This window comes from Protopterus annectens, chromosome 6.part0, assembly GCF_019279795.1.
Source record: "Protopterus annectens isolate FY-2018-M chromosome 6.part0, PAN1.0, whole genome shotgun sequence".
Classification (NCBI taxonomy): domain Eukaryota; kingdom Metazoa; phylum Chordata; order Ceratodontiformes; family Protopteridae; genus Protopterus; species Protopterus annectens.
The window spans coordinates 275,833,406-275,854,190 of record NC_056737.1 but is presented as its reverse complement, the minus strand read 5'-3'; the positions used below and the strand labels follow the sequence as shown (position 1 = coordinate 275,854,190).

General features: G+C 41.8%; 1 protein-coding gene across 5 annotated transcripts in view; it reads left to right on the top strand.

Moving 5' to 3' along the window:
• SMOC1 (SPARC related modular calcium binding 1) overlaps positions 1 to 20,785 on the top strand; it is a 1,430,756-nt gene that overhangs the window by 171,982 nt on the left and 1,237,989 nt on the right. The window lies entirely within an intron of this gene.

Genomic DNA, 20,785 nt, shown 5'->3' with positions numbered 1-20,785 from the left:
TTGGGAGCCTTGAACCAGGTTTCTGTCACTGCACAGACATCGATGTTCTCCATACTGAGGAGTGCTTCGAAGTTGTTCAGCATCTTGTACAAACAGGTACTATATGTCTTCAGTTTAATGTTTCTGAATCTGTAACTGTCCCCACACAGCATATTAAAAAGCTATGGGGACCCTTTTGTTTAATACTGTGTGACTTCATAAAATTACTAATGTGTGCAAGGTTTAAATATGTACTAGTTTTGATTGATATTTTGTCTGGTTGGGTAAGAGCATACCCATGCATCAAAAATGATGCAGCCTCAGTGGCCAAAAAAAAATTTGTATGAGTTTATACCCTATTTTGAAGTGCCATGTTGTATTCAGTCAGATAAGGTACTCATTTTACCAGTCAGTCAGATTATTCAATAAATGTATAAAGCTCTAAATATTCAAATGCAATGTCACTGTCTATGCAGACCTCAGGCTTCAGGCATGGAAAAAAAATGAAACAGTCTTTAAACACCAAGTTAGCAAAACATACTGCACAAATTAGTGTAAAATAGCCAAGCACTTTACCCTTAGTTTCATTTACTCTCCACAGTGCAGTCAGTACACCTAAAAAGTTCTAACCTCATGAAATCCTCATAGGACACCCTATAAAAATGCCAGTCACACCCCAATCAGCAAATCTTAATCTGCATGTAGTTGATAAAACAGTGCTTACTTATTGTAAACAACTTATTTCTGTTCTGCAGCATCTTCATTCACAAGTTGTATCTGCCCAACTCCAGCCTGATCCTGATGCAACACATAATGTCAACCGAAGAGATGATTGGATGTTCTTCATTGCTTCTTCAGACAGCACACCCTCCAACCTCGATGAAAGGGCCCATTCCTGGTGTGCCTCATTCAGGGTTGCCAGATTTGCAGACCCCCAGGTAGGGACAAAAAAAAAAAAAAAGGTCTCTCACGACAAGTGAAGAGCAAAAAAAAAAAAAAAAAAAAAAAAAAAAGGTCTTCGGAGACCCGAGACCCAGAGACTGAAGAGCAAAAAAAAAAAAAAAAAGGTCTTTAATGCGGATTAAAGAACTGAGCTCACTCAGTAACTCTGCACTAAACACGGAGCTTCTCGTGTTTAGTGCATTGCAGTTTCGCATTAAACACCAGAAGCTCCGTGTTTAGCGATTTTTGATTGGCCTGTATACCGGCATATGGGCCAATCAAAAATCGCTAAACACGGAGCTTCTCGTTTAATGCGAACACAAGAACTCGTTTTAGCAATTTTTGATTGGCCCGTATACCAGGTATACGGGACAATCAAAAAAAAAACAAACAAAGCGGAGGCTGGCCGGGATTTAAACCGGCAGGGCGGGACTCGGGATCAGGCTGCTGATCTCGGGACAGTCCCGCCCAAATAGGGACGTCTGGCAACCCTGGCCTCATTACAGGTACAGCCATTAGACTCAGAGTCTCCAACATGGATCCATATCACCCAGATTCAAAAAGCAGTCCCAGATAAAAAAATCCAACCTATTCCTTACAGCCTACCATCTGCAGCCTTGTCTAATGACAAACTGGTTTCCTCTTGTACAAAAAAAAAAAAAAACAGACTGAAAACAGAACCAAAGACTGATATTGTAAAGACATCAAAAGGAGACATTTTCCCTAAGTCAGGCGACCAAGCGCCACTCATGACAGCTAAACTACAACAGCAAACCTTATGGAGTGTTTCTGAACTGCAGCAGTTCAGCATTACACAACAAATTTATGCCTAGACATTTTTAAAAACCCACTCTTACTCTACTCAGCCCACCATTCATGTCTAATTGTTGCCATAATGACTGCAATTGTTATTTTTGTTCTACTACATTTTCTGATCCCTGCTAAAACTTTAAGTACCGTTCAATTTCTTAAGAAAAAATAAAATGATTAATAAAATCTAAACAAAAATCATCAGACTGGTATCCAAATTTCAGTCCATTCCATGCCACTTTAAATGCATATGCCATGACACTAAATATTAGTAACCGTTGGGTATGTACCCACATACCCACTTCCTATAATGAAAGTATCCCATTGTTTCTAGTACCTGTAAATAAAGTTGATATGAGGACAGCTTGTTCATCAGTGGTACTAAGTAAAAGTGCTTTGCGGTGTAATGTCACATCGTTTAATAAAATGGCTGCACTTAGACTTTCAGTTACTGTCAAGAGATTTGCTTGCTATGTGAAAAATGGGATTATGGGGGTTGGACAGAGCAAATGTAATACTACTCGAGGAATGTAGTAGTGGAAGTGCAGTAAAAGGTATGCTCATGCCAAAAGACTTTTTTATTTGTGGCAATATAGCATATCCCTGGCTGCCAAGAAACTCATCGGGGTATTGTTATACTGAAAGAGTTCTTCCAGCTATTCAACATGTAGATGCCCTGTCCAGTGGTAAAATATATAATATACGAGATAGTCAGACTGCAACAAATCCATCTGAAAAGGTTGAAGCATTGTGGATTTATCATCATTTAAAACAAGAAGCTTTTAAAGTACTTTCTTATTTTGGCTACAAAACCCGGACCGAAATACAAAAGGTGGGGGAGTATCCATATTCACATCAAGGATACCCACACCTCCGGTTAGTGGCACAGCGCAATGCTTCAGAGATCATCCACGTGCAACTAACAATGGGCAAAACTGCTATTCAAATTATAGCTTGCTACAGATCACCCACCATGTCCCAGGACCCCCACTCTGCATTCCTGGAAACACTGGGAAACATAAAGGTCCTACCAAACACCCTGATATTGGGTGATTTCAATTACCCAAACATTAACTGGGAGAACTACTCAACTCCTAGAATTTATAAACTCCAAACACCCTGGATCAACTGGTCAACACCCTCACCAGAGGTGACAACATATTGGACCTGGTCATCACCAACATGGGCGACCGGTGTACCACACCGGATGTCAACCCCTCATTGGTTAGATCTGACCATAAACTAATCACTCTGGATATCCACATTACGCCACCACCCCGGTCAAAGAAACCACCGTGAAAAACTTTTCAAAAGCAAACTTCACGTTACTTAAGACCGAGGTGGGAAGTTTCAAAGCCCCCATGCTAAAGGATAATGCTGTCCAAGCTGCAAAATCCTTTACTAATGCACTCTATGGACACCTACAAGAATGCATGGATCATGCTATCCCAAATAAACCAAGACTCACTCCCCCAAGAAAAGGAAACCAGTCTGGTGGACCCCTGCCATAAACAAGCTATACAATAGAAGGAGGAAACTAGTACAGAAAGAGTAAAATCCCAAGAAGGGAAGACATCCCTGGTCAGTATCAGCAAGAAACTATGCTCCCTCATAAAAATCATCCAAGGCTAGCTTCGAAAGAAAAATTGCCATGGACTCCAAAGTTAGCCACAATGCATTCTTTAGCTATGTCAAGAATCTAAGTGGCAATTCTCAGATCTGCTCGGAGTTAGTGCAGAATGGCACAAAATACACTGAACCGACCAATATAGCCAACATCCTGGCAGACAGGTTTAGTGCAAACTTCACCCCCCCCTCTCACCCCCAAAAGGGCCCATAACTATACCAGAAGAATGTAGTGCCCCTGAAATCACAGACACTCAGGTTAAAACAGCCCTCTCTCCAAAGCCTAAAACACAGCATCAATGAGACTGGATGGTGTCCCAGGCTGCATCCTACACATGCTCAAAGATGAACTAACACCTCACCTAAACACACTGTTTAAACTCAGCCTCTCCACAGGCTATGCATCCACAGAGTGGTGCACAGCAATGGTTATTCCACTCCACAAAGGTGGAGCCACAACGGACCCCGGGAACTATCGCCCTATAAGCCTGACTAGCATGGTCTGCAAAGCTGTGGAGCCCCATCATCATGGATCTCATTAGCAGAGACATTGGGAACCGCCAAACGCTGTGCCCTACCCAGTTTGGCTTTGTTAAGGGCAGATCATACCTCCTAAACCTGGTGAACTTCTTTGAGACAGTTACCAAGGCTATAGATGAGGGAACAGTGGTCCACACAGCCTACCTAGGTCTCACAAAGGCCTTTGACACCATTCCCCACTCATTTATTATAGACAAGCTCACCAGCCTGAACATAAACCCCTATGTCACAAGATGGCTTGCCAACTGGCTCACAGACAGAACCCACATGGTAAGAGTTGTGGGAGCTAGGTCTGACTCTAAACCAGTTACAAGTGGCGTTCCCCAGGGCTCAGTCCTAGGACCCCCTCCTGTTCAGCATATACTTCTCAGAGGTACAGGCAAGCACAGGAGGACTATGGCTGACAAAGTTCGCAGATGACTGCAAACTCGGGGCTATAACTGACTCTCCAGCTGACACAGACATCCTCCAAAAGGGTCTCACTGAGACAGATACCTGGTGTCAAAACCATAGCCTCAAGCTAAATGCCAAAAAGTGCATAGTCATCCCCTTTGGAAAAAACAAAGTACCCACAAACTATCACATAGGTGATAGCCCTCTAAATACGGAAGACGTAATAAGGGATCTGGGGACCCAAGTTGATAGTAACCTCTCCTTTGATAATCACATTGCCAAAGTGGTTAGAAAACCCTATGTGGCCCACCAAATCACAAAAGATCGAAAGAGGTCATTGGGCCCCTCTACGCATCACTTTTGAGACCCATCATAGAGTACAATGCCCCATTTGAGATGTACCTTAAAAAGACATCTGAAACATCTGGAAAGACCACAGAAGTACCTCACCAAGAGGATCATTGGCCTCATGCAGATGCCCTATGCAGCTCGACTGAAGAAACTCCAGCTGTACTCGGTTGCATACTGCCTACTCAGAGGTGTTCTCTGCCTGACATACAAGGCCATGTCCAACCCAGAATTGATGGACATGCTCCACCTAAAGAAAACCATATCCCCTCGAGCCACACGCTCCAAGGATCTAAACCTCACCACAACAATAAATAGGACGTGCTGGAGGGATAGATTCCTCTCCCAGACACTTCCCATGCTCTGGAACAAGATTCAAATCTACATTAGGCAGAGCTCCTTGCTAACCCTCTTCAAGTGAAACCTTGACGAGTGGATGGGAAACAGAAAGTTTACCCCAGGGAATCACTTCAATGGCTCTGCTGGACAGAGGCACAGGGAACTAATCTAAGGGGCATCGAAAGCCAACACATTCTGGCTAGGCTTATAAATGCCTTTGGGCAGATAGTCTAGTACCTACCTATGAACCTATGTGGACCTTGGTGATAATGTTATTTCTGGGGATGGTATATTATCTACTTATGAACTGTAAAATCAATTTGAAAGCTAAAAAGCTCTTTAAGCTATTAAAAGTGTTAAGCAGCGCACTGTTTAAAACTGTTAATTTGATTACTGTAGAGCTGAGTGCCATCCGTGCAGTAGTACTCCAAAATCAAATGCCACTTGATTTCGTACTTGTGTCAAATAGAGGTAAATGTGCGCTCGTGCACAAAACTGCTGTTTGTTTATTCCCAATAATGAGCATGCAATATGTAGTCATTTAAAAATCATGCAAAAAGTGGCTAAACTGTTAGATACCAAAAAAGCAGATAGTTTAAAATGGTCTTGGCTAACCAATTTGTTTTCAAAATGGTGAGGCAGTTTGTTGGAATTTATTATGCTTATTGCTATTATTATTATGTTTGTGTTTTCGCTTTTATTTTTCTGCAAAGCTTTAATAACCAAACTCATTGCATCTCAATCAAACCCATTTATACAATATTTGCATGTTAGGGAAAAGTGTAATTTAAAAAGCGTGTCAATAAATGTAAAATAAAAATTTAAAAAAGTTAAGTTTTTAAAGGTTTTAAAAAATGTAGAAAATATATTTAAAGTGTAAAAATGATTTGCAATACAAGTGTGATACTTTCTCAGCATCAAATAAGGGATTGTAAATGGTTAAAATGAAATTGCACATGTCCTAGAAGATTAGTATATGTGTTTGCAACAGTACAAGCAGAAACATGGAAAAGTACAGAATGTTAAGTTTCATTTCCTGAGCTTGAGGCAGCATTCTTTCTAAATCACACGTGTAGATCAATATGTATGTATACCTTTAAGAAGCTTTCTAGAGGCTTGCACAAGTGTATAAATACTGAGCATGTGCAAGTGTGACTACCATTTTGTAGTGCGCTGCTGAGATGTAAGCATGTATATCTGTCTATCAGTTAATCCATTTGTTTATACTTTATACTGCGGCTGTCCATCCTGATGTGTTTCTGTGTAATAAAGCATGTAATCGAAGTATCCCACCTGTTCATCTTTAGTGGGAAAACAAGACAAGCAACATGGTGTCAGAATGGGATCTAGAAATCCAGGTTCCAGACCAAGAAGGCACTCAGTTAAAGGTAGAGGAAAAAGAGTGGATCATCCCCACTGCACGTTTAATTCGCAAAAACAGGTCAGAAATGAATTTCAGGTATCAAAACTTACTTAAATGACGTCTTATTCGCAAAATACAAAACAAAGCACTCAGAATGCACTAAATGAATTCCTAAGTAAACAAAATATCCGAAACTGTGACATATTGAGAAAATATTTGAATAACTATGGAAATGTTTGAAATAATGTCCAAACCACATAAAAATGAATAAAGTAAGGAAAATGACTGCATTTTTTTGTAGTAGCTTATAGCATTTCACATTAATTAAACCATTCAAGATAGCCAAAGCATATAGAGAGTTTGCATTATTGTGCAGCATTACAGTAGATTTTTTCACAAAATACAGCCATTTCAAACAATATTTCACAAAGTACAGTATTTCGAAGAGTTTATTGTGCATTTGAATGTTATTACAAGTACTGGCTCTGTTCATGTTCGTACATATTTACAAGGGCCATTTTCAGTTAGTTTGGACATAATTTGTTGGCATGGCTGACAGATTTTGAAAACCAGCTCCACTTGTATTTGATAATAATATTGCAGAGGACTGGAGAGTGTTTGAGCAACAGTGCAATATTTTTATACAAGCTGCATTTTTTGATAAAGATGACCATACAAAGGCATTTATTCTGCTTAATTTGACTGGTTCAGAAGCCATAGAAAGAGAGTATTAATTTGTGTATGCATCTGCTGTGTTGCAGGAGAGGGGGAAAACTGTCATATAGTGGTACTGACCCACATCAAAGGAAGACCCTGAGTGCTTACAATGTAAATTTAGAGAAATGTGTAACCCCCCCCCAAATGAATTTTACAATGGGAAGGCACTTATTTTATGGAAGAGATCAAAAGCCTGGGGAAACTTTTGCAGCATATGTAACTGACTTGAGGAACAAGGATAAAATGTGTGGATTTGATGATTTAAGGGATGACTTGATAAAAGACAGACTAGTGTATGGTATTAAAGATGACGCTGTGAGAACATTTTTTCTTCGTGACAGTGATTTCACTTTGAATAAGCCCCTTGAGATTTGTCAGATATATGAGCTCACAGAAAAACACACAGATATGCTTACAAATGAGAAATTCATGCTTCCAGTATTTTCTAGTGCTCATGTTGATAGTATGTAGCATGCGGTTAAAAGAAACAAGCCCGAGCACATGGTGACTGTTGCAGGTCCTGTGACACTCTGTGGGAAACCCTGTACTTTTCTAGCAAATTCCAGACTGCGCACAGTTTCAGTGAAGCACAAGAGTGAGTCAGCAAACTCAAAGAATGTGCCTCTACTTAGCCTCATAGTCAGCTGTCGTAATTGTGGTACAAATCATGAGCCTAGAAGAGAAAAATTATTAGGTTTTAGTCAACAATTCCACAAATGAAGTAAGTGGAATCATTTCAAAAGGTTTTGCAAATCAAATAAGGGGAATTATTTTATTAAAAGAGAACACTCAAAGAAACAAGTTGATCAATTAGAAAGCTGTGACCCTACTTTTTATGTTGATGGTGTGTCTGTGCTTAATGAAACAGTCAATGCGGTAGATTTATTGGCAAAGAATTAAGTATTTTGTACTGTTCGGATAAATGAAAAACCCATAGAGCTCATAGCTGACACAGGTTCAAAGTGCAATGCTTACAACTTCTAATCCACCTGTCTGGGTTGCAGCGTAAAGGAACTATTTTCTTTACATCTAAGGGAAGTCTGCTCCATGAAAAGGTATTCTTTGAAAGAGAGATATCTTTCTCACCAGCAAGTTCTATTTTATACTTGCTGTTGAAGCTTGGTTCCTTTGAAAAGTATTTAGGGAGCTGTTTTTTGCAGATGTGTAGGAGGTGCAAGGCAAAACTGGACAGACAGACTTATGTGCTAAAATTCACAAAGAGTTAAACTTGACTACATGACTAACCTTGGTAGTTTGAGAGATTCTCACTGCCCACCCCAATTGGCTTATGCAGCTCTGCCAATTATTGAAAAAGCAAGAATTTCAAATTCAGAGACAATATAAAGACATACCAAGGAGGACTTCATCAGCAGCTATAGTCTGCATTCAGTGTTTGCACAACAATATTGCTGGTATGCCATAGGTCTTGGCATGCAGTACTAAGCCATCTGTGGGATCAGTGTGGTTCAGCTTTGCTAATTGTGGGGGCATTTAGGTTTTTGAGTGACATATATTTTCCACAGGTATTGGAGCTAAGCGCAAATAGCCTAATCTAAAATCGAATATCTAATAAATAAATGGTCCTGCCATTGTAGTCATCCTCCCTGAAACTACCTAACCCTAGCTTGTCTCTGTCTTAATATCCATCTACCTCTCTGTCTCGTTGCTTAACCTCTACATTACCTTACTACTCCATTTGTACCTGTACTGTATATAACTACTTAGAAATAATACACTGTTTCCCTTACACTGACATTGCACCTACGTTTTTGTTGTAAAAATTCTGACACTGTACTCTGCTTTTTTGTATGATTTGTTGTAAATGCTTTTTGCAGTTTGATCTCTAAGATTTGTACCCAACTGTTTTCTGTAAAATTTTATTGTAAAATGTTATTTCTCTAATTGTTTTAGCTGCCAATGCAATTTTCTTGCTGACTTTATGTAAACTGTTAATACTGATTGCGGAGCTTTTCTCTTTGAGTCTCCACTGAAAACGAGCTAATGCTCAGCTGGAATAACCCGGTTAACAAATGTAAAATAAATAATAAATCTGATTCAGAAAGTATACTTTTTAATGAATAATAGCTGTTCATTGTTTATGTATAGTTGCAAACAGTAGTGCAGCTATGATGGTGTGACGGGGGTAGCCTAGGCACAAAATATTAGGGGGAGCAATCAGCCGATTCTGATCACTGTTCAGTATATACTGACATTTACATTTTCAGTCAAAACTAAGTGCTGTAGTGCTCTGTGTGGTATTACTTATGGAGCACTTTGCTACAGTTTAAAAAATACTTTTTTTTCTTTTTTTTAACTAAGTGCTTTATAAATTGTAGTAACAAATTACTTATAGAGAAGAGACTTGTTGGGGGACGGCAGCTCCATATCAGTGCACGGCATCAGACAATTTTATCTAGCTACATCTTTGGTTGCAAGTACTATATGCATCTTTGTACAAATTTGTACAAATCTTTCTGAATTCCAGACTGAATCTGTATATTTCAGTAGTTAGGTTTGGGTAAGTAAAACATGGATGTCTAATTTGCTGGTGCTTTGCTACTGACTCACACTTCATCTGGAGACCGCAACTTAGATAAAGCCATTTCAGTTACTGTTCCTTGTGTGAATAGATGCGAGTCATTAACCTCATAGTATACAAATCATAGTATACAGTACAACTGTTGCAAATGAAATAAGCAGCCAGTTCAGGAATTGTTTTTTTAACTATCAGATGATTCAAAATTGTCCCTGAATTTCTAAGTTACTTTCAGAGTAAATGATTTAGTTTGATGTAATGCCGCTCTACTAACCAGCATTATATAGAAACAACTCACTCTGACAGTAGGCATAGGTTCATAGGTTCATAGGTAGATACCAGGCTGTCTGCCCTAGGGCATTTATAAGCCTAGCCAAAGTGTATTTGGCTTCCGCCTCCCTATTAGATTAGCCTACTGTGCCTCTGTAAAGTAGGTCACAGAAGGTACCCTTTTAAGATTAGTTTACTGTGCCTCTGTCTAGCAGGGACACAGGAGAGATCCCAGGGGTAAATTTGCGATTTCCCATCCACGCGTCCAAATTTCGCTTGAAGAGGGTCAGCGAGGGGCTATGTCTAACATGAATTGGGATTCTATTCCAGAGTGAGGGGAGCCTCTGGGAAATGAATCTGTCCCTCCAGCATGTCCTATTTTTTTTGTGCTGAGGTTTAGGTCCCAGGAGCGTGTAGCTCTAAGGGACTTGGATTTTTTGAGGTGGAGCATGTCCATTAATTCTGGGTTTGACATGGCTTTGTACGTCAGGCATAGATCGCCTCTGAGTAGGCGGTAAGCAACTGAGTAGAGCTGGAGTTTCTTTAGTCGAGCTGCATAGGACATCTGTTTGTAGCCCATGATCCTCTTGGTAAGGTACTTTTGGGGTCTCTCCAGTTGCTGCAGGTGTCGGGTAAGGTACATCCCAAAAGGGGCATTGTATTCAATTATGGGCCTGATGAGTGACAAGTAGAGGGGCACAATGACTTCTCTTGATCTATATGCGAACCCTTTCATGATAAGGTGGGCTATATAGAAGCTCTTTCTAACCACTTTGGCAACGTGATTATCAAAGGAGAGATTACTATCTACGTTGGTCCCCAAATCTCTAATTACTTCTTCCGTACTTAATGGATTACCACCTATGTGGTAATTTGTGGGCACCTTGTTTTTCCCAAAGGGGATGACTATGCACTTTTTGGCATTTAGCTTGAGGCCGTGGCTCTGGCACCAAGCATCCATCTCTGTAAGACCCTTTGGAGGATGCTTGTGTCAGCTGTAGATTCGATTATGGCCCCCAGTTTGCAGTCATCTGTGAACTTTGTCAGCCATAATCCCCCCGTGTTAGCCTGAACCTCAGAGAAGTATATACTGAGCAAGAGAGGTCCCAGAACTGAGCCGTGTGGGATGCCACTTGTAACTGGTTTGGATTCGGACATGTCACCTGCGATTCTGACCATGTGGGTTCTATCTCTGAGCCAGTTTGCAACCCATCTTGTGATACAGGGGGTTAATATTTAAGCTAGTAAGCTTATTTATGATGCCCTAGTGGGGTATTGTGTCGAAGGCTTTTGCGAGGTCCAGGTAGGCTGTGTGGACTACCTTGCCCTCATCTATGGCTTTGGTAACTGTTTCAAAGAAATTAACTAGGTTTAAGAGGCAAGATCTGCCCTTAACAAAGCTGAATTGGGTAGGGTCCCGTGTCTGGAGGCTCCCAATGTCTTTGTTTATGAGTTCCATGATAATACGCTCCATAGCTTTACAGACCAGACTAGTCAGGCTTATGGGACGATAGTTTCCGGGGTCCATTATGGCACCACCTTTGTGGAGTGGGACCACTGTAGCTGTACACCATTCTTTGGGTACATATGCTGTAGTAAGGCTAAGTTTGAAGAGTGACTTAATGCGAGGATTCAGTTCTTCTTGGAGCTCACGTAAGAAACAGCCTGGGACACCGTCCAGTCCCATAGATGCTGTGTTTTTTACTTTGGAGAGGGCAGCTTTCTCCTGTGCATCTGTGATGTCAGGGAGGTTACATTCAGTTGGGATAGGCGTTTGCTCCTTTGGGGGGGAAGGGGGGGAGAAGTTTCCGCTGAATCTGTCTACCAGGATGTTGGCTATATCTGTAGGTTCAGTATATTTTGTACTGTTATGCAACAATTCAGAGCATATCTGGGAGTTTCCGCCCATGTTCCTGACATAACTAAAGAAGGCCTTGTGATTATCTTTAGTGTCTAGGGCAATTTTTCTTTCGAAACTGGCCTTTGATGATTTTATGAGGGATCGAAGTTTCTTGCAAATACTGATCAGAGATGTCTTCCCTTTTTGGGATTTTGCTCTGTCATGTAGTAGCTTCCTCCTTCTGTTGTATAGCTTATTTATGGCTGGGGTCCACCAGACCGGTCTCCTGTTTTTGGAGGAGTGAATCTTGGTTTTGTTTGGGATAGCACGATCCATGCATTCTTGCAGGTGCTCGTAGAATGCGTTTGTAAAGGATTCTGCAGATTGGGCTGTATTATCCTCTGGCCCAGGGGCTTTGAAGGATTCCACCTCAGTCTTGAGAAGTGCAAAGTTGGCTTTTGAGAAATTCTTTACAGTGATTTCCTTGGCTGGGGGTGGGGACGGGATATGGATGTCCAGGGAAATTTGTTTATGGTCTGATCTTACCAATGAGGGGTTTACCTCTGGTGTGGAACATAGAGTCCCCATGTTGGTGATGACCAGGTCCAATATGTTGTTCCCTCTTGTGGGAGTTGTAACCAGTTGTTCCATTGCGTTAGAGTTTATAAATTCAAGGAACCATTGGGGCGAGGGTGTTTGGGCTTGAGTAGCTTTCCCAGTCAATGTTTGGGTAGTTGAAGTCACCCAATAACATAGTGTTTGGAGAGACCTTCATATTCTCCAGTGTTCTCAGGAATGCCAAGTGGGGTTCCTGTAATAGGGAGGATGTTCTGTAGCAGGCTACAAACTGAAAGGCAGTTTTGCCCGCTGTTAGTTGCACATGGATGGTTTCCGATGCTTCGTGCAGTGCCACTAACCTGTAGGTGTAGGTATCTTTGATGAATATAGATACTCCCCCTCCTTTTGTGCTTTGGTCCAAGTTTTGGGGCCGAAATACATGGTATGAGTTATAACCTGGTAGTGCTGGGGTGCTCTCAGGAGCCTTGAACCAGGTTTCTGTTACTGCACAGACATTAATTTTCTCCATACTGAGGAGAGTCTTGAGTGCGTGCATCTTGAGGTTTAGACTTCTGGCATTGAGTAGCATTACCTTTAGTTTTTTTTATTTTTGGATTGTCTATGGAGGTGTGTTTGTCCTTTGAGCCTTGCCTAAAAAAGGCACTATGGGGATGGCAAGAGCCTTGGCCAGTATACAAAAGCCTAAGGGTGACAGGTGCAAGCAGTCCCTAGCGAAGCAACGTGGCTTGTCAAGCATGTCATCTCAGGCTGACAGACACTGGATCCCCTTTGAATGACATCAATACTTTAGCCAATTGTTGAAACTGATCATTTTGTCTTTATACTGTGGCATCATTCTTGGTGAGGGCAAGATGCTACTCAAGGTCAGGGTCATACCAGCCTGGGCTACATGGTCAGAGAGCTCCTCTATGTCTCTTTTCATGTAGTCCAGGGAGGTACGTCTCAGGTCATTCACACCAGCATGGACAATGACGGAGTCATACTTGTACTTGCTTTGGAGTGACCTGAGTGCTTGCATTATGTGGCAGATCCTGGCACCCAACAGGCAGCTTACAGTGACCTTCTCCTTGTTCAGTCTGGTGAGTGGGACGTCAGTGTGCTGGACAACAGAGTCCCCTATAACAAGTGTATTTGGTGTGTTGTTTGGCCTTAAGGGCTGTGACTGTGAGGCACACTGATTTTGTGAGATATGTGATTTGTGGGTATTGTTGAGGGGTGGCTGTTGCTTGGATATCTGCTTAGGAGGTCTTTGCTGTTTAGGCAGATTTTTATTTAGAGCCTCTGAGTATGTTTTTGTGTGTTTGTGTGTTGGGTATGCAGATGCAATAGGTCTGTGTGAGACTGGACTTGTGGTGTGGGTGGTTACCTTTTCATCCTGACTGACTGTGCCACTCTTGGGTTGAGAGAGCTCTGCCTCCAGTTTGGCTGTGTAACTGCATCTCTCACATGTATTAGAATTTGTTGGAAGGAGGAGAGGGTTGTCTGTGTACATAAGGCAATTGTAACATTGCCTCAAAATTCCCAGGTTCACCAGCTAGACTGGAGAGTAACCTTGAAACTGACCCTTGGACATACCAGATTAGTATAGGGAACTGTTTTTTTACTGATCAGATTAGGGAAGGGAACTGATTTTTCACTTGATCAGGACGGACCAATCGGGAGTCTAATACTTATGAGAAGTCAAGGAGGGTGTAGTGCTTTAGTTAGTTAGTGTTTCCTTATAAGAGCTGAGCAAGTGCAGGGCTTTAGAAAGAGAATATAGTGATTACTTTGAGAGTTTGAACAGTTCTAAGAGAAAAAGTGAAGAGCAGACTTTGTGGAGCCTGGAATAGTTTAAACCTGTTTAGGCGGCGCTGCCCGATGCTGCTCAGTGCGCAAAACCACGCAAAAAGAGAGTTGTAGGGTTTTAAGAGAGAGAGATCAAGGAGTTTAGAATTGACCCAAAATGGCCAATAAAACTACAGCTTCTAGGTAGTAACCACTCCTCCAGGGACAGGCAGGCTGTTCAGTGTTAACCCCTCTCACTGGTGAACACAGAGACTTCCTTTTAGCCCAAGCAAGCACTGGCCTTCTAGAAACTTCCAAACAGTTCAGAACAGCAAATCTGTAACTGAACTTTCTTAATTTTCAGACAGTGGGAAAAAAGCAAGATTTGTTTGTTTTTTTTTTTCTTTTTGTTGTAGTTTAAAGGTAGCAGAGATACACAAGCAGCAAAATAATCACAACAGTACAATAAATGACCCCACACTTGAGTGCTAGGCCAAAATCAGGTCAAATGCAGTTTTTAGAGAAAAAAAAAAAATTTTAAATTAAGTGCAACACAGGAAAGGCAGTAACAGGCTCTAGATGTGTTCCAAGTACTGTTACTGTTACAGATATAAACTTTAGCAAGCCGGAAAATGCCAAAAAGTAGGCGGCAAAGCAGTAAAACTTATCAAAAAATCAGAAGAAAATACTTAAAATCACAAAAGTGGCTCATTTTTTTTCTCTCAGCATTTTCTCCCCTTGGTAGGTGCTTCAGCAACAACTAGCAAGCCTGAAAAGACGCCAAAACCACGAAGCAGCCCGGTTTTAAGAGAGACAGATCAAGGAGCTTAGAATTGACCCAAAATGGCCAATAAAACTACAGCTTCTAGGTAGTAACCACTCTTCCAGGGACAGGCAGGCTGTTCAGTGTTAACCACTCCCACTGGTGAACACAGAGACTTCCCTTTAGCCCAAGCAAGCACTGGCCTTCTAGAAACTTCCAAACAGTTCAGAACAGCAAATCTGTAACTGAACTTTCTTAACTTTCAGAAAGTGGGAAAAAAGCAAGATTTTTTTTTTCTTTTTGTTGTAGTTTAAAGGTAGCAGAGACACACAAGCAGCAAAATAATCACAACAGTGCAATAAATTACCCCACACTTGAGTGCTAGGCCAAAATCAGGTAAAATGCAGCTTTTAGAGAAAAAACAATTTTAAATTAAGTGCAACACAGGAAATGCAGTAAACAGGCTCTAGATGTGTTCCAAGTACTGTTACTGTTACAGATATAGGTTCATAGGTTCATACTGGGCTATCTGCCCTAGGGCATTTATAAGCCTAGCCAGAGTTGTGTGGCTTTCACCACCCCTTAGGTTGAAGAATACTATACCCATTAGTTTGCCGTGCCTCTGTCCAGCAGTGATACAGAGATGATCCCCGGGGTAAACCTACGATCTCCCATCCACTGGTCAAGATTCCTCTTGAACAGAACCAACGAAGTGCTCTGTCTCACATGGACCGGGATTCTGTTCCACAGCATAGGGAGTCTCTGGGTGATGAATCTGTCCCTCCAGCACATCCTATTTATATCCGTGTTGAGGTTTAAGTCTCTTGCTCTTGTGGCTCTGGTGGATTTGGATTTTTTGAGGTGGAGCATGTCCATTAATTCCAGGTTGGACATGGTCTTGTATGTCAGGCACAGGTCACCTCTGAGCAGACGGTATGCGACTGAATAGAGCTGGAGTTTCTTCAGTCGGGCAGCATATGGCATATTTTTGTGCCCCTATATCCTTTTGGTGAGGAACCTTTGGGGTCTTTCCAATTGCTGCAGGTGTCGGGTAAGATACATTCCGAATGGGGCATTGTACTCAATCATTGGTCTGATAAGTGAAGAGTACAGGGGAACAATGACCTCCCTTGATCTGGATGTGAATCCCTTCATAATCAGGTGGGCAATGTAGAAGGTCCTCCTAACCACTTTGGCAATGTGAGTGTCAAAAGAAAGGCTGCTGTCAACTTGGGTCCCCAGGTCCCTGATAACCTCTTCTGTGCTTAATGGATTGCCACCTGTGTGGTAACTTGGGGTTACCTTGTTTTTACCAAAGGGTATGACTATACATTTTTTGGCGTTTAGCTTAAGGCCATGGCTCTGGCACCAGTTATCCGTTTCTATGAGACCTCTCTGAAGGATATCTGTGTCTGATGGATTTTCAACTATGGCGCCCAGTTTGCAGTCATCTGCAAACTTTGTCAGCCACAATCCTCCTATGTTTGCCTGCACTTCTGAAAAGTAAATGCCGAACAAGAGGGGGCCCAGGACTGAGCCCTGTGGGACACCGCTTGTGACCGGCTTGGAGTCTGACATGGCACCAGCAACTCTAACCCTGTGGGTTCTGTCCTTGAGCCAGTTTGCAACCCATCTTGTGACATATGGGTTTACATTTAAGCTGGTGAGCTTTTCTATGATACCCGAGTGGGGTATTGTGTGAAAGCTTTTGCAAGGTCAAGGTAGGCTGTGTGAACTGCCTTACCCTCATCAATGGCCTTGGTGACTGTTTCAAAAGTCAACCAAGTTCAAGAGGCATGATCTGCCCTTGACAAAGCCGAATTGGGTAGGATCCAATGTCTGTAGGTCCCCTATGTCTTTATTTATGAGTTCCATTATGATCCTCTCCATAGCTTTGCAGACCAGGCTTGTTAAGCTTATGGGCGGTAATTATCAGGGTCCGTAGAAGCACCGCCTTTGTGGAGTGGGACCACAGTTGCCGTCGCCACTCTTTGGAGTGCGTATCCTGTGGTAAGGCTAAGATTAAACAGCAGCCTTATGTGTGGGTTTAGTTCCTCATTGAGTTGGTGTAGAACACAGCCGGGACCACCCTCCGGTCCCATTGATGCTGTGTTTTAGCTTTAGAGAGAGCAGCTCTCACCTGGGCATTTGAGATGATTGGGAGGCTACACTCTGCTGGGATAGATATTTCTCCTTTTGGGGAGAAATTTTCACTGAACCTGTCTGCCAGTATGTTTGCAATGTCTGTGGGTTCAGTGATTTTTGTATCATTTTGGACTAATTCTGAGCATATCTGGGAGTTTCCACCCAGATTTCTAACATAGCTAAAGAAGGCCTTATGATTGTCTTTTGAGTCCTTGGCGATTTTTCTCTCAGAGTTGGCCTTGGATGATTTTATGAGTGATCGTAGTTTTTTACTAGTATTGATCAGAGATGTCTTCCCTTTTAGGGATTTTGCTCTATCTTGTAGTAGCTTTCTCCTCTTGTTGTAAAGTTTGTTTATGGCTGGGGTCCACCAGATTGGGTGCTTGCCTTTGGTGGAAAGGGTCTTGATTTTACTTAGGATTGCTTGATCCATGCAATCCTGGAGGTGCTCGTAGAAAGCATTTGTAAGGGATTCAGCAGCATGGGTTGTGGTTTCCAATGGCTCAGGGGCCTTGAAGGATACCACACCAGTCTTAAGAAGTGTGAAGTTGGCTTTTGAGAAGTTCTTCACTGTGGTCTTTTTTGTTGTGGGTGGGGGCGGGATGTGGATCTCCAGTGAGATTAGTTTATGGTCTGATCTCACCAATGAGGGATATACTTCTGGTGTGGAGCATTTTGTCCCCATGTTTGTGATGATCAGGTCTAGTATATTTTCACCTCTTGTGGGAATGGTGACAAGTTGTTCCATAGCATTTGAGTTTATGAACTCCAGGAACCTTTGGGCTAGGGTATTGGGGCTTGAGTAATGTTCCCAACTTTAGCAAGCCAGAAAATGCCAAAAAGTAGGCGGCAAAGAAGTAAAACTTAACAAAAAATCAGAAGAAAATACTTAAAATCTCAGCGTTTTCTCCCCTTGGTAGGTGCTTCAGCAACATCTAGCAAGCCTCATCTTTGTAAACATGGTATAAAGTCCCATGTTTGTGGTTTATACTATGAAGACTGTACATGGTCCTTATGAACTGTGATTTAAACACAGAGCACACCACAGCATCTGATTGTAGACATACGGGCTCAGAGGTAAAGTGCTGCAGGCCCGGGTTGTGGACCTACACTATACCATTATATATCCGATCGGATTTATACTTCTACAGCTTCAGTACACACACATTAAAGTAAACTAGCTTGATGTCTGATGTTCTTATTTACTAGGATTTTATTGTCAGTTTTAAAGAAGGCCTTGGTCACTCCATTTTTGAAGACTAACTTGGGTCCTAATGAGTTGGATAATTATTACTCCATTTTAAACCTCCTGTTTATAGGAAAAATTATTGAAAAAGTTATTTGCTCAGAGCTTGAATTTATTCTTAAAGAATTTCCGATTCAGGATTCATTCTGGTCTTTTCTTCATTGGACATAGTACAGAGACATCTATAAGATGGGTTACAAATGGCTTCCTAATAATGAGGAATCAGTGGTATTTTTCTGTTTTGTCCTCCTTGATCTGACTTCTGCATTCACAATATTCTACCAGACTGATTGCAAACATGCAGTAGTTATAAGGGCTTTTCCCCACTGCATGTTATGGTGTACTTAATGAATTGTGTCTGGGATAAGTTCTGCATCTTCTTCACTGCCACATCTGGAGTTCCACCGGGTTCCAGTTTTGGTTCTTTGTCCTTTATATGTATGTTTTCCTTGGATGAACTCAATATAGGTTTTCCTTGGATGAACTCATCAGGAGGACAGGTCTTCAGTGTTATTGTTAGGTTAATGATACACAGCTTTACCTCCGGTTTCCTCAGGACAGTTTGCCTACTGCAGATTCTGAAGGTGAAGATTTTGGAGTACAACCAAAACTGGATTGCTGTCAGTCATCAGAGACTAAAAACATCAAAGACTTAGATATGGCACTACATGCCATCTTAAGGGACTTTAATTCCCAAACCTTAAATTCTCAACCACAAAAATAGAGACGGAAGTGCTCGGAAAACAAAAATTCAGTGAAACCCAAAGTAATGAGCACTCGTGAAGGACAACCCGCTCTGTTAAGGTGCAAACAGTTTTATTCTAAACAAAGTAAGGCAAAAGATCACAAACACAAAACACTTAACATTACAACACTTTTTCATCATGTACTCTACTTCATCAGATGTATGCATACCCCAGCATTGTGCCCATTAATTGTTTAGGGTGTATTAACAGAGCGGGTTGTCCTTCACGAGTGCTCATTCCTTTGTGTTTCAGTAAACCTTAAATTCCACTTTTCTACTAGGGACAGGATGGCATTTGTGAAGATGGTAAAGAATCTAGATGTCATCATTGACAAATTGACATCTTCACACTTGGGAGATCAGATGTTATCATTATAAGAACATTTTGCTTTTATTTATGTAATCTCTCTCACATCAAGCACTTATAGTATAAATTGGCATTGAGTATTTTTAATCCTAAAAAACATTCAGAGATGGTGCTTGCCCTTGTGTTTTCATTACTCCAGTCCCTTTAACGTGGGGCTGTCCAACACTGAACATGAGCCATTGTAGCTATTTCAGAATTCCACAGGTGTGTTACTTGCAGGTACTTCTAGTTGCCTCATACTAATACAGTTTTGTGGAGTCTATAAGTGTCACCATCACTGCCTTACCTTTATGTCATGTAGTTAACTTTTTCTTCGATGCCCTGTACTTCTTTCCTTTATTCACTTTTTCCAAGTTATGGACATAGCATTCTGTTACAAGATATCTCCTCCTTTTGGAGATTTGGATGTCAGAGACACTGTGCCCACAGTTCTAGGTACAATTCTAAAACACCTCCCCCTAAACGATGCTGTAAGCACTTTCAATAGCATCTTCATGAATACTCTAAACTCCTTAGCTCCCTCTAGGAAGATCAGAGTAAAATCAAACCGTGCTCCCTGGCTCTCCAAAGAGACTAGGTCCCTTATGAAACAAAGAGATCATGCTTGGAAAACCTGGACTAAAACTAAACAACCACCTTTTCTTCAAAAATACAGGCAACTGAGGAACCTTTCAAAAAAAACATACAACTAATGACAAAAAGATGTTCTTCATCTCACATTGCTGCAGTCCTTACACTTGGGTAGTCCGCTGTCCTCGGTCGGCCCGAATATCAAAGTATTAGGCTGACGTCGGTCAAGGCGCATAAGACTGACATCAGGACGTCAGGGTACATATGCGCATGACCGACGTCATATCCTCAGTCTTTTTTGCCGCATGGTCCAATGCAGAAGCAGCGTTGCAAGTGCCGTTCGGCGTTCTGAAATTTTTTGAATTCGGAGTTTCAGACCGAGTCAAAGTTGGCTAAGTACCCCGTTGGGGAATATTTTAGTTTTTTCTTGCCTCAGTGGTTTACCGGATGTCAGAAAAAGTGAATAACTGTATTTCTTGTGGGAAACAGATACCGCATAGAGATTATCATACTTTGTGTATTCCTTGTTTAGGGCCTGAGCACGACGTTGTTGGGTGTCGCTTTTGTGCTAGATTCAATAAGCGCACTAGTAAGAGAAGGTTAGATTGTGCCAGGTTAGTCTTCGGGAAGCGGTGCAATTATAATATGCCGTCGGATGCTCCGACGTCCGCTTCTTCGAAGAAGCGCAAGGATAAAGCAGCTAAGCCCAGGCAAGACGAGTCGTCCGTACCGGACGCCGGTTCTTTAGAGGTGTTGGTGGAGCCAGTGGTTCCACCGGAGGTTTCTCTGGAGTCCCAGGGGGAGACCTTGTTATTGCAGGATGTGTCCTCTCAGGAGGCAGGTCAGGCTGAAGGGGCTTCTCAGGTTACTGTACTCCCCTCCCTTCCTAGGGTGGTTAGG